The 14,620-nt window shown below is 35.5% G+C and overlaps 1 protein-coding gene across 1 annotated transcript in view; it reads right to left on the bottom strand.

The window, feature by feature from the left end:
* col14a1a (collagen, type XIV, alpha 1a) overlaps positions 1-14,620 on the bottom strand; it is a 594,115-nt gene that overhangs the window by 343,339 nt on the left and 236,156 nt on the right. The gene's annotated exons all lie outside the window — the stretch shown is intronic.

Raw genomic sequence — 14,620 nt, forward strand, 5'->3', positions numbered from 1 at the left:
CTAGTAGCATGCCAAAGTTATACATTTCTCATATTTGGTTTCGGACGGCATACTATAGCATGTCGTTTTTCGTGATTTTGGAGGATTTGAAAAAATGATAAATTATGGAAAAACTACATACTATAGTCCATGTTTTCGGACAACATACTATAGTATGTCATATCTTCATGATTTTGGGACACTATGTCAGAGCCAGGACTTGAACCTGCAGCCTCCTGATTCTCAGGCAGGCTCTGTACCCAGTGAGCCACTGTGCATGCTATTCTCAAAAGGCTGAATAGATAATGACAGAAGAGCCAGAGACTTGTTTCCATTGTGGGTCATAAACATTCAAACGCCTAGCCAGCAAAAGAAACAATAGACAAATCTCCTGTTATTTTATTTTTGTATCAATGTTACTCAAAAGGAACAGCAGACTACATTGTGGCAGGTAGCAAGTAGATCAGTGACTTAGCACTCTGGCTGCCTGGTCTGAAGGTTGTGGGTTCAAACCCCGCTCAAATCTTTACTTGCTAAAATCTGCCATTGACCCCCATTCTGAATTTCTCAAATTTAAAAGCACTATATTTCTAAAACTATGAAACATTTCAAAGATTCCTTTTCAGGCAAACATGTCCACCGTAAGATGAACCTAAGTAGGCTAGAATGGGGTTGCTAGGTTTAAGTATGTAGGACTAGTAGCATGCCAAAGTTTGTGCTATTGCCATAGAGAATGCATTGGGCGTTTAAGTTAAATAACTCATAAACTACAAAACATTTCAAAATAAAAAAGTTACAGCATGTGTCTCCACAGTAAGCTGAATAATAAAAAGTGTGAATGGAGTTTCTAGGTGAAAGTGACTTTTGACGTGCCTATAGAGCTGCCATTGAGCCCCATGTTAAATGTCTCAAATTTGAACCACAATATTTCTAAAACTATGAAACATTTCAAAGATTCCTTTTCAGGCAAACATGTCCACCGTAAGATGAACCTAAGTAGGCTAGAATGGGGTTGCTAGGTGTAAGTATGTAGGACTAGTAGCATGCCAAAGTTTGTGCTATTGCCATAGAGAATGCATTGTGTTGCGGAGGATGAGAGGAATGCTCTCATCCTCCGCAACACCCATTCTCATACACCGCGAAGATATGGGCTATAGCCCATATCGTACGGCATACTAAACTGTAGCACGCCGTTTTTCATCATTTTTGAGGATTTGAAAAAAATGAAAAAAACGATGGGTTATAGCCCATTGTTTTTTTTTGTTTTTTTTATCCTCGTTTTTCATCATTTTGGACCATGGGCTATAGCTCATATCGTACGGCATACTATAGCACGCCGTTTTTCATCATTTTTGAGGATTTGAAAAAAATTAAAAAACGATGGTTTATAGCCCATCGTTTTTAGATTTTTTTTTACATCCTCGTTTTTCATCATTTTGGACCATATCGTACGGCATACTATAGCACGCCGTTTTTCATCATTTTTGCCATTGAGCCCCATTGTAAATTTGAAAGCACTATATTTCTAAAACTATGAAACATTTCAAAGATTCCTTTTCAGGCAAACATGTCCACCGTAAGATGAACCTAAGTAGGCTAGAATGGGGTTGCTAGGTGTAAGTATGTAGGACTAGTAGCATGCCAAAGTTTGTGCTATTGCCATAGAGAATGCATTGGGCGTTTAAGTTGAATAACTCATAAACTACAAAACATAAAAATAAAAAAAAGTTCCAGCATGTGTCTCCACAGTAAGCTGAATAATAAAAAGTGTGAATGGAGTTTCTAGGTGAAAGTGACTTTTGACGTGCCTATAGAGCTGCCATTGAGCCCCATGTTAAATGTCTCAAATTTGAAAGCACTATATTTCTAAAACTATGAAACATTTCAAAGATTCCTTTTCAGGCAAACATGTCCACCGTAAGATGAACCTAAGTAGGCTAGAATGGCGTTGCTAGGTGTAAGTATGTAGGACTAGTAGCATGCCAAAGTTTGTGCTATTGCCATAGAGAATGCATTGGGCGTTTAAGTTGAATAACTCATAAACTACAAAACATAAAAATAAAAAAAAGTTCCAGCATGTGTCTCCACAGTAAGCTGAATAATAAAAAGTGTGAATGGAGTTTCTAGGTGAAAGTGACTTTTGACGTGCCTATAGAGCTGCCATTGAGCCCCATGTTAAATGTCTCAAATTTGAAAGCACTATATTTCTAAAACTATGAAACATTTCAAAGATTCCTTTTCAGGCAAACATGTCCAACGTAAGATGAACCTAAGTAGGCTAGAATGGCGTTGCTAGGTGTAAGTATGTAGGACTAGTAGCATGCCAAAGTTTGTGCTATTGCCATAGAGAATGCATTGGGCGTTTAAGTTGAATAACTCATAAACTACAAAACATAAAAATAAAAAAAAGTTCCAGCATGTGTCTCCACAGTAAGCTGAATAATAAAAAGTGTGAATGGAGTTTCTAGGTGAAAGTGACTTTTGACGTGCCTATAGAGCTGCCATTGAGCCCCATGTTAAATGTCTCAAATTTGAAAGCACTATATTTCTAAAACTATGAAACATTTCAAAGATTCCTTTTCAGGCAAACATGTCCACCGTAAGATGAACCTAAGTAGGCTAGAATGGGGTTGCTAGGTGTAAGTATGTAGGACTAGTAGCATGCCAAAGTTTGTGCTATTGCCATAGAGAATGCATTGGGCGTTTAAGTTGAATAACTCATAAACTACAAAACATAAAAATAAAAAAAAGTTCCAGCATGTGTCTCCACAGTAAGCTGAATAATAAAAAGTGTGAATGGAGTTTCTAGGTGAAAGTGACTTTTGACGTGCCTATAGAGCTGCCATTGAGCCCCATGTTAAATGTCTCAAATTTGAAAGCACTATATTTCTAAAACTATGAAACATTTCAAAGATTCCTTTTCAGGCAAACATGTCCACCGTAAGATGAACCTAAGTAGGCTAGAATGGGGTTGCTAGGTGTAAGTATGTAGGACTAGTACCATGCCAAAGTTTGTGCTATTGCCATAGAGAATGCATTGTGTTGCGGAGGATGAGAGGAATGCTCTCATCCTCCGCAACACCCATTCTCATACACCGCTATACACCGCGAAGATATGGGCTATAGCCCATATCGTACGGCATACTATACTGTAGCACGCCGTTTTTCATCATTTTTGAGGATTTGAAAAAAATGAAAAAAACGATGGGTTATAGCCCATTGTTTTTTGAATTTTTGAAAAAAAAATTATCCTCGTTTTTCATCATTTTGGACCATGGGCTATAGCCCATATCGTACGGCATACTATAGCACGCCATTTTCATCATTTTTGAGGATTTGGAAAAAATGAAAAAAACGATGGGTTATAGCCCATCATTTTTTGAATGTTTGATAATTTGTTTAATCCTCGTTATTCATCATTTTGGACCATGGGCCATAGCCCATATCGTACGGCATACTATAGCACGCCGTTTTTCATCATTTTTGAGGATTTGAAAAAAATGAAAAAATGAAAAAAAACGATGGGTTATAGCCCATTGTTTTTTTGAATTTTAGATTTTTTTTTTATCCTCGTTTATCATCATTTTGGACTATGGGCTATAGCCCATATCGTACGGCATACTATAGCACGCCGTTTTTCATCATTTTTGAGGATTTGAAAAAAATGAAAAAATGAAAAAAACGATGGGTTATAGCCCATCGTTTTTAGAATTTTTGATTATTCTTTTAATGCTCGTTTTTCATCATTTTGGACCATGGGCTATAGCCCATATCGTACGGCATACTATGACAGGCCGTTTTTCATCATTTTTGAGGATTTGAAAAAAAAAAAAAAAAAAAAAAACGATGGGTTATAGCCCATCGTTTTTTGAATTTTTGATAAAAACATTTATCCTCGTTTTTCATCATTTTGGACCATGGGCTATAGCCCATATCGTACGGCATACTATAGCACGCCGTTTTTCATCATTTTTGAGGATTTGAAAAAAATAAAAAAAACGATGGGTTATAGCCCATCGTTTTTTGAATTTTTGATAATTTTTTTAATCCTCGTTTTTCATCATTTTGGACCATGGGCTATAGCCCATATCGTACGGCATACTATAGCACGCCGTTTTTCATCATTTTTGAGGATTTGAAAAAAATGAAAAAATGAAAAAAACGATGGGTTATAACCCATCGTTTTTTTCATTTTTGATAATTTTTTTAATCCTCGTTTTTCATCATTTTGGACCATGGGCTATAGCCCATATCGTACGGCATACTATAGCACGCCGTTTTTCATCATTTTTGAGGATTTGAAAAAAAAATAAAAAATGAAAAGAAAAAAACGATGGGTTATAGCCCATTGTTTTTTTGAATTTTAGATTTTTTTTTAACCTCGTTTTTCATCATTTTGGACCATGGGCTATAGCCCATATCATACGGCATACTATAGCACGCCGTTTTTCATCATTTTTGAGGATTTGAAAAAAAATTAAAAATTAAAAAACGATGGTTTATAGCCCATAGTTTTTAGATTTTTTTTTACATCCTCGTTTTTCATCATTTTGGACCATATCGTACGGCATACTATAGCACGCCGTTTTTCATCATTTTTGCCATTGAGCCCCATTGTAAATTTGAAAGCACTATATTTCTAAAACTATGAAACATTTCAAAGATTCCTTTTCAGGCAAACATGTCCACCGTAAGATGAACCTAAGTAGGCTAGAATGGGGTTGCTAGGTGTAAGTATGTAGGACTAGTAGCATGCCAAAGTTTGTGCTATTGCCATAGAGAATGCATTGGGCGTTTAAGTTGAATAACTCATAAACTACAAAACATAAAAATAAAAAAAAGTTCCAGCATGTGTCTCCACAGTAAGCTGAATAATAAAAAGTGTGAATGGAGTTTCTAGGTGAAAGTGACTTTTGACGTGCCTATAGAGCTGCCATTGAGCCCCATGTTAAATGTCTCAAATTTGAAAGCACTATATTTCTAAAACTATGAAACATTTCAAAGATTCCTTTTCAGGCAAACATGTCCACCGTAAGATGAACCCAAGTAGGCTAGAATGGCGTTGCTAGGTGTAAGTATGTAGGACTAGTAGCATGCCAAAGTTTGTGCTATTGCCATAGAGAATGCATTGGGCGTTTAAGTTGAATAACTCATAAACTACAAAACATAAAAAAAAAAAAAAGTTCCAGCATGTGTCTCCACAGTAAGCTGAATAATAAAAAGTGTGAATGGAGTTTCTAGGTGAAAGTGACTTTTGACGTGCCTATAGAGCTGCCATTGAGCCCCATGTTAAATGTCTCAAATTTGAAAGCACTATATTTCTAAAACTATGAAACATTTCAAAGATTCCTTTTCAGGCAAACATGTCCACCGTAAGATGAACCTAAGTAGGCTAGAATGGCGTTGCTAGGTGTAAGTATGTAGGACTAGTAGCATGCCAAAGTTTGTGCTATTGCCATAGAGAATGCATTGGGCGTTTAAGTTGAATAACTCATAAACTACAAAACATAAAAATAAAAAAAAGTTCCAGCATGTGTCTCCACAGTAAGCTGAATAATAAAAAGTGTGAATGGAGTTTCTAGGTGAAAGTGACTTTTGACGTGCCTATAGAGCTGCCATTGAGCCCCATGTTAAATGTCTCAAATTTGAAAGCACTATATTTCTAAAACTATGAAACATTTCAAAGATTCCTTTTCAGGCAAACATGTCCACCGTAAGATGAACCTAAGTAGGCTAGAATGGGGTTGCTAGGTGTAAGTATGTAGGACTAGTAGCATGCCAAAGTTTGTGCTATTGCCATAGAGAATGCATTGGGCGTTTAAGTTGAATAACTCATAAACTACAAAACATAAAAATAAAAAAAAGTTCCAGCATGTGTCTCCACAGTAAGCTGAATAATAAAAAGTGTGAATGGAGTTTCTAGGTGAAAGTGACTTTTGACGTGCCTATAGAGCTGCCATTGAGCCCCATGTTAAATGTCTCAAATTTGAAAGCACTATATTTCTAAAACTATGAAACATTTCAAAGATTCCTTTTCAGGCAAACATGTCCACCGTAAGATGAACCCAAGTAGGCTAGAATGGCGTTGCTAGGTGTAAGTATGTAGGACTAGTAGCATGCCAAAGTTTGTGCTATTGCCATAGAGAATGCATTGGGCGTTTAAGTTGAATAACTCATAAACTACAAAACATAAAAAAAAAAAAAAGTTCCAGCATGTGTCTCCACAGTAAGCTGAATAATAAAAAGTGTGAATGGAGTTTCTAGGTGAAAGTGACTTTTGACGTGCCTATAGAGCTGCCATTGAGCCCCATGTTAAATGTCTCAAATTTGAAAGCACTATATTTCTAAAACTATGAAACATTTCAAAGATTCCTTTTCAGGCAAACATGTCCACCGTAAGATGAACCTAAGTAGGCTAGAATGGCGTTGCTAGGTGTAAGTATGTAGGACTAGTAGCATGCCAAAGTTTGTGCTATTGCCATAGAGAATGCATTGGGCGTTTAAGTTGAACTAGAAAGCAGTTCCTGTAGAAACTGCGTGGGCTCGCGTAAAATGCTTTGTATAAAGTTATTGCCGTGTCAAGTTTGAAACTCGGGGACCGGAGTAATGGTGTTACCATTGGTGGTCTAAGTCCATAATCAAAATTTCTGGACTGTAACATATTGTAAAGAAAAGTAGAAAATGTATTAAAGCTGAAGTAAAAGTTAAAAAAGTATGAACATTTGTAAAAACTATAGTTTAAGCATAAATAACTGCATAAAGCGGAAATAAAGTATGTGGAAGTAGTATGATGCCCAAAAAGGGGCAGAATAAAGTAAGTAAAGTATTACTGTCTACTAATGATTTGTAATGTATGAATAATGCTTTACAATGTATTCTTGATGAATCAAGAAAAGGTAAAAAAGAAAAAAAATAGTCAATCCAATGGAGTATACATATAAAAGCATTCATGAGCTTAACAGAAATAGCATACTTTTACATGTAAAAAGAAGGTTCAAATAGCATATAGGCCTATCTTTAAAAGCATAAACACAATGATTATTGATAATGGTCTAAGATATTTCTTTAAAAAAATATTAAGATAAAAAATATTAAGTTCTTTATTATTATTTTTTTCCTTTTAAGTTTAAAAAAAAGTTAAAGTTTTAATTTTTTAATGTTTTTCATTTTTTTTAATTTTTTAATTTTTTAATCATGCTAATGCTAACATGCTAATGCTAACATGCTAACATGCTAATGCTAACATGCTAACATGCTAATGCTATCATGCTAACATGCTAATGTTAACATGCTAATGCTATCATGCTAATGCTAACATGCTAATGCTAACATGCTAATGCTAACATGCTAATGCTAACATGCTAATGCTATCATGCTAACATGCTAATGCTAACATGCTAACATGCTAATGCTAACATGCTAACATGCTAATGCTAACATGCTAATGCTATCATGCTAACATGCTAATGCTAACATGCTAATGCTAACATGCTAACATGCTAATGCTAACATGCTAATGCTATCATGCTAACATGCTAATGCTAACATGCTAACATGCTAATGCTAACATGCTAATGCTAACATGCTAACATGCTAACATGCTAATGATAACATGCTAATGCTATCATGCTAACATGCTAATGCTAACATGCTAACATGCTAACATGCTAATGCTAACATGCTAACATGCTAATGCTAACATGCTAACATGCTAACATGCTAATGTTAACATGCTAATGCTAACATGCTAATGCTAACATGCTAACATGCTAATGCTAACATGCTAATGCTAACATGCTAACATGCTAATGCTATCATGCTAACATGCTAACATGCTAATGTCAACATGCTAATGCTAACATGCTAACATGCTAATGCTATCATGCTAACATGCTAATGCTATCATGCTAATGCTAACATGCTAACATGCTAACATGCTAATGCTAACATGCTAATTTTTAAGTTTTCATTTCTTTCATTTTTTTCAATTTCTTTCAATTTTTCAATTTTTTTTAATTTTTTAAATTTTTTTAATTTTTTTTAATTTTTTTTAATTTTTTTAATTTTTTTAATTTTTTTAATTTTTTTAATTTTTTTTAAAAAAATTTTAAAGTTTTTTTAATTTTTTAATTTTTTTAATTTTTTTTTAATTTTTTTGAAAATATTTTTTTATAAACGTGTGTGTGTGTGTGTGTGTGTGCGTGCGTGCGTGCGTGCGTGCGTGCGTGCGTGCACTTGCGAGAGCTGTGTAAAGGCCAGCCAATAGGAAGACAGGGTGTGTGTGTGCGTGCGTGCATGCGTGCGTGCGTGCTCTTGCGAGAGCTGTGTAAAGGCCATCCAATTGCACAAATAGCAGACCTACAAGCCCACAAGGTATCGCAGAGCAACTCATTGAGATCTTGTAACTTTAATTTCAGCCCTGTAATTAAGCTCTTATATGTCTCAGCTGTGGAAGTGTAAAAGACAAACAAGTGGCGCGCAACTTGAAGGTCTTGATCTTGAATGGTCTTGAATGGGGGGAAACTATGCCCGAACAAATTGCTCTATCGCAAAAAGTAAAAGTCGAATGCAAATAATTCTTTCGCTGTGAGTGGCCTGAGATATTGAGGTACACCATGTGCGATTGTGGTGTTGGTACGATCGAAAATGTGGTTATAAGAGCGAGTTAAGAATTGTCATCGCAATAATTTCCTCGTAAGATTTCTACAATGGATGTCAATGAGCAGATTGACTGTATTTGTGTCACTTAAAAGGCCGTAGTTCACATTCTGTATGTCTCTGTGTTTTGGTGGTCACATTGTGTGAAAGAGGACATGTGTGGCTACAAAATGACCAAAGGACATGCGTGTAAAGTGAATATCTTGGCCGGGACGGCAATTTGTTTGGTAAATTTTCAAGGAAAGATTTTCTGTTCTACGCACTCTAGTGAAAAAAGCCCGCACTCTAAGTTGGCACTAATTAGGCGAAACGGCCTGCGATTGAACTGCGATTTCGGAAAAACCGTTTAACGTATTCGAATACGGTTTGAACCACGAAAAAGTCCAGAGTCGTGTGAGCTTTCTAAAGTTTAAATCACGTTTCTACGACAAAGTATGCCAGAGTAATGAGGCTGCAAAAGTGAGGTTGATTTAGAGATAAATCCCATACATTGTCGATGGGAGGAAAAAACTATAAATAAAGTTAAATATTTTAAAAAGTATAAACTTTTTCAAAACAACTTTTTCACCAATTAAAGTTCAAACATAGATGAACATTATAAAGTTTGAATGAAGTTTCAAAGTGAAAGTATGACGGAGTAATAAGAGCTCAAAAAAGTTAACTGTGAAAAATGGGACCTTTTTTCCATCGACTCTCACTATAAAGAATGTAAAAAAAAGTTAAAAAGTTAAAAAGTATAAAAAGTATAAAACTTTGTAAAAATTCTAATTGGAGCAATAATAACTGCAAAGAGCTGAACAGTTTGAAGTTTGAACTAAATTTCTAGCATAAAGTATGTGGAAGTAGTAGGGTGCCAAAAAAAGTGGCGGAAATTGGAATAAATAAATATAAACTGAGAGTAACTAGTGTGTGCTCGCTGTGGCGAGCCCACAATAACTCATAAACTACAAAACATAAAAATAAAAAAAAGTTCCAGCATGTGTCTCCACAGTAAGCTGAATAATAAAAAGTGTGAATGGAGTTTCTAGGTGAAAGTGACTTTTGACGTGCCTATAGAGCTGCCATTGAGCCCCATGTTAAATGTCTCAAATTTGAAAGCACTATATTTCTAAAACTATGAAACATTTCAAAGATTCCTTTTCAGGCAAACATGTCCACCGTAAGATGAACCTAAGTAGGCTAGAATGGGGTTGCTAGGTGTAAGTATGTAGGACTAGTAGCATGCCAAAGTTTGTGCTATTGCCATAGAGAATGCATTGGGCGTTTAAGTTGAATAACTCATAAACTACAAAACATAAAAATAAAAAAAAGTTCCAGCATGTGTCTCCACAGTAAGCTGAATAATAAAAAGTGTGAATGGAGTTTCTAGGTGAAAGTGACTTTTGACGTGCCTATAGAGCTGCCATTGAGCCCCATGTTAAATGTCTCAAATTTGAAAGCACTATATTTCTAAAACTATGAAACATTTCAAAGATTCCTTTTCAGGCAAACATGTCCACCGTAAGATGAACCCAAGTAGGCTAGAATGGCGTTGCTAGGTGTAAGTATGTAGGACTAGTAGCATGCCAAAGTTTGTGCTATTGCCATAGAGAATGCATTGGGCGTTTAAGTTGAATAACTCATAAACTACAAAACATAAAAAAAAAAAAAAGTTCCAGCATGTGTCTCCACAGTAAGCTGAATAATAAAAAGTGTGAATGGAGTTTCTAGGTGAAAGTGACTTTTGACGTGCCTATAGAGCTGCCATTGAGCCCCATGTTAAATGTCTCAAATTTGAAAGCACTATATTTCTAAAACTATGAAACATTTCAAAGATTCCTTTTCAGGCAAACATGTCCACCGTAAGATGAACCTAAGTAGGCTAGAATGGCGTTGCTAGGTGTAAGTATGTAGGACTAGTAGCATGCCAAAGTTTGTGCTATTGCCATAGAGAATGCATTGGGCGTTTAAGTTGAATAACTCATAAACTACAAAACATAAAAATAAAAAAAAGTTCCAGCATGTGTCTCCACAGTAAGCTGAATAATAAAAAGTGTGAATGGAGTTTCTAGGTGAAAGTGACTTTTGACGTGCCTATAGAGCTGCCATTGAGCCCCATGTTAAATGTCTCAAATTTGAAAGCACTATATTTCTAAAACTATGAAACATTTCAAAGATTCCTTTTCAGGCAAACATGTCCACCGTAAGATGAACCTAAGTAGGCTAGAATGGGGTTGCTAGGTGTAAGTATGTAGGACTAGTAGCATGCCAAAGTTTGTGCTATTACCATAGAGAATGCATTGGGCGTTTAAGTTGAATAACTCATAAACTACAAAACATAAAAATAAAAAAAAGTTCCAGCATGTGTCTCCACAGTAAGCTGAATAATAAAAAGTGTGAATGGAGTTTCTAGGTGAAAGTGACTTTTGATGTGCCTATAGAGCTGCCATTGAGCCCCATGTTAAATGTCTCAAATTTGAAAGCACTATATTTCTAAAACTATGAAACATTTCAAAGATTCCTTTTCAGGCAAACATGTCCACCGTAAGATGAACCTAAGTAGGCTAGAATGGGGTTGCTAGGTGTAAGTATGTAGGACTAGTAGCATGCCAAAGTTTGTGCTATTGCCATAGAGAATGCATTGGGCGTTTAAGTTGAATAACTCATAAACTACAAAACATAAAAATAAAAAAAAGTTCCAGCATGTGTCTCCACAGTAAGCTGAATAATAAAAAGTGTGAATGGAGTTTCTAGGTGAAAGTGACTTTTGACGTGCCTATAGAGCTGCCATTGAGCCCCATGTTAAATGTCTCAAATTTGAAAGCACTATATTTCTAAAACTATGAAACATTTCAAAGATTCCTTTTCAGGCAAACATGTCCACCGTAAGATGAACCTAAGTAGGCTAGAATGGCGTTGCTAGGTGTAAGTATGTAGGACTAGTAGCATGCCAAAGTTTGTGCTATTGCCATAGAGAATGCATTGGGCGTTTAAGTTGAATAACTCATAAACTACAAAACATAAAAATAAAAAAAAGTTCCAGCATGTGTCTCCACAGTAAGCTGAATAATAAAAAGTGTGAATGGAGTTTCTAGGTGAAAGTGACTTTTGACGTGCCTATAGAGCTGCCATTGAGCCCCATGTTAAATGTCTCAAATTTGAAAGCACTATATTTCTAAAACTATGAAACATTTCAAAGATTCCTTTTCAGGCAAACATGTCCACCGTAAGATGAACCTAAGTAGGCTAGAATGGGGTTGCTAGGTGTAAGTATGTAGGACTAGTAGCATGCCAAAGTTTGTGCTATTACCATAGAGAATGCATTGGGCGTTTAAGTTGAATAACTCATAAACTACAAAACATAAAAAAAAAAAAAAGTTCCAGCATGTGTCTCCACAGTAAGCTGAATAATAAAAAGTTTGAATGGAGTTTCTAGGTGAAAGTGACTTTTGATGTGCCTATAGAGCTGCCATTGAGCCCCATGTTAAATGTCTCAAATTTGAAAGCACTATATTTCTAAAACTATGAAACATTTCAAAGATTCCTTTTCAGGCAAACATGTCCACCGTAAGATGAACCTAAGTAGGCTAGAATGGGGTTGCTAGGTGTAAGTATGTAGGACTAGTAGCATGCCAAAGTTTGTGCTATTGCCATAGAGAATGCATTGGGCGTTTAAGTTGAATAACTCATAAACTACAAAACATAAAAATAAAAAAAAGTTCCAGCATGTGTCTCCACAGTAAGCTGAATAATAAAAAGTGTGAATGGAGTTTCTAGGTGAAAGTGACTTTTGACGTGCCTATAGAGCTGCCATTGAGCCCCATGTTAAATGTCTCAAATTTGAAAGCACTATATTTCTAAAACTATGAAACATTTCAAAGATTCCTTTTCAGGCAAACATGTCCACCGTAAGATGAACCTAAGTAGGCTAGAATGGGGTTGCTAGGTGTAAGTATGTAGGACTAGTACCATGCCAAAGTTTGTGCTATTGCCATAGAGAATGCATTGTGTTGCGGAGGATGAGAGGAATGCTCTCATCCTCCGCAACACCCATTCTCATACACCGCTATACACCGCGAAGATATGGGCTATAGCCCATATCGTACGGCATACTATACTGTAGCACGCCGTTTTTCATCATTTTTGAGGATTTGAAAAAAATGAAAAAAACGATGGGTTATAGCCCATTGTTTTTTGAATTTTTGAAAAAAAAATTATCCTCGTTTTTCATCATTTTGGACCATGGGCTATAGCCCATATCGTACGGCATACTATAGCACGCCGTTTTTCATCATTTTTGAGGATTTGGAAAAAATGAAAAAAACGATGGGTTATAGCCCATAGTTTTTTGAATGTTTGATAATTTGTTTAATCCTCGTTATTCATCATTTTGGACCATGGGCCATAGCCCATATCGTACGGCATACTATAGCACGCCGTTTTTCATCATTTTTGAGGATTTGAAAAAAATGAAAAAATGAAAAAAGACGATGGGTTATAGCCCATTGTTTTTTTGAATTTTAGATTTTTTTTTTATCCTCGTTTATCATCATTTTGGACTATGGGCTATAGCCCATATCGTACGGCATACTATAGCACGCCGTTTTTCATCATTTTTGAGGATTTGAAAAAAATGAAAAAATGAAAAAAACGATGGGTTATAGCCCATTGTTTTTTTGAATTTTTGATTATTTTTTTAATCCTCGTTTTTCATCATTTTGGACCATGGGCTATAGCCCATATCGTACGGCATACTATAGCACGCCGTTTTTCATCATTTTTGACGATTTGAAAAAAATGAAAAAATGAAAAAAACGATGGGTTATAGCCCATCGTTTTTAGAATTTTTGATTATTCTTTTAATCCTCGTTTTTCATCATTTTGGACCATGGGCTATAGCCCATATCGTACGGCATACTATGACAGGCCGTTTTTCATCATTTTTGAGGATTTGAAAAAAAAAAAAAAATGAAAAAAACGATGGGTTATAACCCATCGTTTTTTTCATTTTTGATAATTTTTTTAATCCTCGTTTTTCATCATTTTGGACCATGGGCTATAGCCCATATCGTACGGCATACTATAGCACGCCGTTTTTCATCATTTTTGAGGATTTGAAAAAAAAATTAAAATGAAAAGAAAAAAACGATGGGTTATAGCCCATTGTTTTTTTTAATTTTAGATTTTTTTTTAACCTCGTTTTTCATCATTTTGGACCATGGGCTATAGCCCATATCATACGGCATACTATAGCACGCCGTTTTTCATCATTTTTGAGGATTTGAAAAAAAATTAAAAATTAAAAAACGATGGTTTATAGCCCATAGTTTTTAGATTTTTTTTTACATCCTCGTTTTTCATCATTTTGGACCATATCGTACGGCATACTATAGCACGCCATTTTTCATCATTTTTGCCATTGAGCCCCATTGTAAATTTGAAAGCACTATATTTCTAAAACTATGAAACATTTCAAAGATTCCTTTTCAGGCAAACATGTCCACCGTAAGATGAACCTAAGTAGGCTAGAATGGGGTTGCTAGGTGTAAGTATGTAGGACTAGTAGCATGCCAAAGTTTGTGCTATTGCCATAGAGAATGCATTGGGCGTTTAAGTTGAATAACTCATAAACTACAAAACATAAAAATAAAAAAAAGTTCCAGCATGTGTCTCCACAGTAAGCTGAATAATAAAAAGTGTGAATGGAGTTTCTAGGTGAAAGTGACTTTTGACGTGCCTATAGAGCTGCCATTGAGCCCCATGTTAAATGTCTCAAATTTGAAAGCACTATATTTCTAAAACTATGAAACATTTCAAAGATTCCTTTTCAGGCAAACATGTCCACCGTAAGATGAACCCAAGTAGGCTAGAATGGCGTTGCTAGGTGTAAGTATGTAGGACTAGTAGCATGCCAAAGTTTGTGCTATTGCCATAGAGAATGCATTGGGCGTTTAAGTTGAATAACTCATAAACTACAAAACATAAAAATAAAAAAAAGTTCCAG

The sequence above is a fragment of the Protomyctophum parallelum genome (genome assembly GCF_964188405.1).
Source record: "Protomyctophum parallelum genome assembly, chromosome: 3".
Classification (NCBI taxonomy): Eukaryota; Metazoa; Chordata; class Actinopteri; order Myctophiformes; family Myctophidae; genus Protomyctophum; species Protomyctophum parallelum.